Below are 4,329 nucleotides of genomic sequence, written 5' to 3'. Positions count from 1 at the left end.
AGCTACTTCTAAAAACTTAATTTCTGACAATCTACCCCTACTACTGGACTAACTTTATAAAGCTGAAAGTATTACGAAGCAAAAACAAACTACACTAGAATATAACTTTTATGTTTTCAATTAAACATGAATATAACTCATGTTTAATTGAACCAAAAAAAGTTCTTTTTTGATAAAGGATAAGTAACAAAATATAAATGGAAAAAGGATAAGGCTATTTTTCACCTCTGGATTGGTGAAAATGTATTGAGATTTTATAGATGTAGAGGAAAACTAACTGCCACTATGCAACACATTCAGGGGTTGGAGAGTTAATCAGATTCCACTGAGATCTAACAGGATAACATGTAGGCACTTCAAATCCCCGAAATCTGCGGTCCCCAACCCCCTGGGCCTGGGGTCTGTTAGGGACTGGGCACAGAACTCCCCGGTCCTCTCCCCACTCCCAGAAAAAACTGTCTTCCATGAAACTTACGAACCAGCGGGCAAGAGAAACCTGATCTGTATTTACAGCCGCTCCCCATCCCTAGCATCACTACCTGAGCTCCGCCTCTGCCTCCCCTCCCAACAACAGTCCGTGGAAAATTGCCTTCCGTGAAACTGCTGCCTGGTGCCAGAAAGGTTGAGAACCACTGCCATAAATCATCATTCATGAAGGCGAAGGTATTTTGAAACAAATGAAAAAGGCAACTAAGAACAAAGCAGAAGCAGAGCATTTACCAAAAATCTTAATTGCCAATTTTCTAAAATTAATCTTTAAGTATTTGAAAACCGGGGTTGTTTCCACTAATTAAAAAATTTTGCAGTATGTCATCCTTCAGTAGCACAATAAAACCTAACTTTATAATTTAAACAAGCCCAAGTACACTAGTTGATGTGCTGAGAGAAAAAGTGGTCCTCGGGTCTCTTGAAACTGAGTAGGAACACTAGAATTATATTTTACTGGCTGTGTAAAAGATTTTTAACATATTAAACTACAAAAATAAAATATGGCTGATATATACACTAAAATTGAAACTATGACTAGTCAGTAGCGTTAAAATTTCAAAGTGTAAACTTAAGTTATTATGCTATTCTCCCTATTGGTCAATAGGACCACTGCAGATAATTTCTCATGTTTGTCTAGTTCTATGAATTCTTTAATACATTTAAAGAAAAAGAAAACATGAATGGGTATTCAAGACACTTGGGCACTCTCCCTCAAATTTTGACATCTTTAAGATCAGGTTAGGTTCATATTTTTAAATATGTATGCAATAAGGTAAAAAGAGGTTTCTGTTTTGCTTTCTAATTAGAAGCTTTTAAGAAAGTGACCAACAACAAAACATTAATATCTCTAAATATTGATTTCACGCCTCCAGTTTTCCCTTAATCTCAAATGTTAAAATGTACTCTCCTTTCCAAGCAGCAATGATATTTTCAATGAAGTCTAAAACCTTTATAGAATATCCAATATATAAATTTAACTACTTTCTAAATGTAAACTCAATCACACTTAAAACTTGTACTATTTCTATTCCTCCACATACACATGTAGTTGTCAGAAAGGAAATTCAAAAATTTAAATAACCAAATTATAATTGTGTCACTTCTACTTCATACTTTTAAAGAGTCTCATATTGACCTGTCACCCCCAAATCAAAAAATGCACTTACGGTGTTGGGGTGCTTCGCGTTGCGCTTGGAGTCCACCGTTTTTAAAACTTGAGGGAATCTGTGGTATCTTTCAAAGCCTCGAAGTTACCAATAACCTCAACCTTTCCACTTTCTGTAACAGCATTACTGAATATTTTTTTTCCATACACCCACCATGCCGCGTCTTTCAAACCGAGCGTTCCAAATGGGGCAATTCAACCACAAGCATGGAAAGGATGGAAACCTCCTTGAAAGATCTGGGTCGCGATGGGCTTAGGAAGTGGCTCACATTAAACTACGTGACAGTCAGTAGCCTTTTTCTGCCCCCATACCGCGCCGGAAAAGTTTCAATATGCTCAAAGAGTTGGATCAAGAAGCGAATGACTTCCAGGGCGGAGCAGTCTCACAAAACCTCCACTCAGCCCTTACAACGGCCAAAGCGCGGGGGACTCGCGGCAGCCACATCCCCGGGCGCCGAGGTCCTCCCGCCCGCGGGTTCAGCCGTCGGGGGAAGCTCACCTCGGGCCCCCGGCTCGCAGCCCCACGGCCCTCCACGGCTCCCCCGCGCCGCCCTCACCTACCGGAGCTCCCCCACGTCCACCGGCCCCAGCAGCGCCACAGCGGGCGGCTAGCGCCGGCGGGCATCGTCCGAGCGCGGGCCCTGGCGGCGAGGACGCGGCGCGCGGACAGCCCGGGTGGCCCGGGGCCTCGCGGCGCCGCGAGAGCTGCGGTCACCCGGGCAGCATTCCCCGGCTCCGCGTTCCGGAGTCGCGAGGCCCGCCCCGTGGAGCCCAAGTGTCGGTCCCGGAGCGGGCGGGGAAGCCCGGAAAGCCCCGCCCCGGCCCCGCCCCAGCACGTGCGGCCGCTCCCCCCCCCCAGGCCCCGCGGGGGGCGTCCGCGGCCCGGAACGAACACGAACGCGGGTGGAACGACAGACGCCACCTGCTCCGAGCCGAGGCCGACTGCGCTCGCCCCCTCCGGCCAACTGGGCGCTAAGGCTCCAGGGTCCGGGATCCAGGTCGCGTCCCAGCTGAGGGGCTTCCCCCGCTGCCTCGGCTCCCAGCTGCAATCCAGGACGTCGGGCTGCCGCCCGGCCCTTCGCAAGGGGCAGGAGGCGGCGAGCGTGGGCACTGGCTCCTCTGAGAGCAGCTCCAGCTCCACGCTCAGCGTCGGGGTGCGCGGACCCCTCCGAGGCCCACCTCTGGGCCCAGCAGTCCCCGAACTTAGCGATAACTCACATTCCTCCCTATTACCTGGAACCCCGTCAGCTTCTAAGCCTCCCCGCCTCCTCAGCCCCCTTCCCCACAAACCTTGAGCTGCCTTCTTTGCCCGGTTAGTTCTTCAGAATCTCAGTCTCAGCACAGAACAGAACTTCTCCCTCAGGCCTCTGAAGAAACTTCAGGAACACAGCAGCGTGCCCCAAGCTTCTCCTCGTAGCTTCTGAGGAAACTTCAGGAACAAAGCTGCGCCCTCCCAGCCACGTGCGCACGTGGACGGGGCGGGGCCGGGAGGAGGGTGGGGCTGCGCCTGCGCAGTGGGCCCTGCGAGGGGCGACCCGAAGCCCGGGAGCGGGGGGAGGCTGGGTACGAACGGACTTCGTGATGTTCCGTGTTCCAAGGCGAGCTGTGTGTTCAGTGCTTACTCCATTCACACATAGTAGGCCTTCAAGAGAACAATCCTTTTCTGATGACTTTATAATGTAATCTAAAAAGACTTGGAAGTTTTGGGAGGACTTTATATTTTCCTCAATTAGTGGCCCACACTCTTAGCTAAGGCTTGAGATTGGGGGTAGCGATCGCATCCAAGTGTCAGGGATCTAAAGCATCAAGATTTTTAAAAGACTCCTAGAATGAAGAAAATTATTTCTACTATATAGCACCTCTTATGAAAGCCCGTTTCAAGGGCTGCAGAGATTACACAGTTCAGGTCCTCCAGGCCAGTCACTCCGGTTTACTTTTACAATTGCAAGCCTGAGAGTCACTGCATGCTTCACTATTCGTGGGTCTAGATGTTGGGACAGGGAGCCCAAACGATCACTTTTCCATTTTCCAATGATCACTTCTTATGAGGCAAGTTTTAAGTGTATTTTACAACTGGATTGAAAGAGGCGCTTCAGTGATCTCTGAACACCCGGAATCTGTATGAAAAAAGTTCAATTGAGTGGAAGGTTCTGTAACTTTCATTAGATTCTAACATCTGTGACACTCCCCTCAAAGAAATAACAGTAAGAAATTCTGCTTTATGTTTATACTCTTATAGACCACTGGTGTTTTTAAAAATTAAATTCTAGTTTTACTCTGTGAAATAAAATTGTTATTACTCTTAATAATCCATTTTTGACTATAAACGAAAGCTCAGAATTTATCTTATTTCTCATTTTCTTCTACATTGACCATTATATCTCTCTCCTTTTTTTTCCTATTTTTTATTTAGATTATATAGCTGCCAGGAATACTGTGTTGAGAAATCTCCCTTTTTAAACTTAAGAATTAGGGTATCCAGCAATTGTACTTTTAGGAATTTACACCCAAAGGACGTGTGTAAGAACTTCATAGCAATGCTATTCATAATAGCAAAATACTAGAAACAACTGAAATGTCCATCACCAAAATTGTGGCATATTTATAAACTAGAATATTTAACAGCAATGAAAATAGAATAAATTACAGTTATGTGCAACAACGTGTATGAATTT

The sequence above is a fragment of the Propithecus coquereli genome, unplaced genomic scaffold (genome assembly GCF_000956105.1).
Source record: "Propithecus coquereli isolate 6110/MARCELLA unplaced genomic scaffold, Pcoq_1.0 Scaffold29, whole genome shotgun sequence".
NCBI lineage: Eukaryota > Metazoa > Chordata > Mammalia > Primates > Indriidae > Propithecus > Propithecus coquereli.
Note: the sequence above shows the minus strand (reverse complement) of the source record.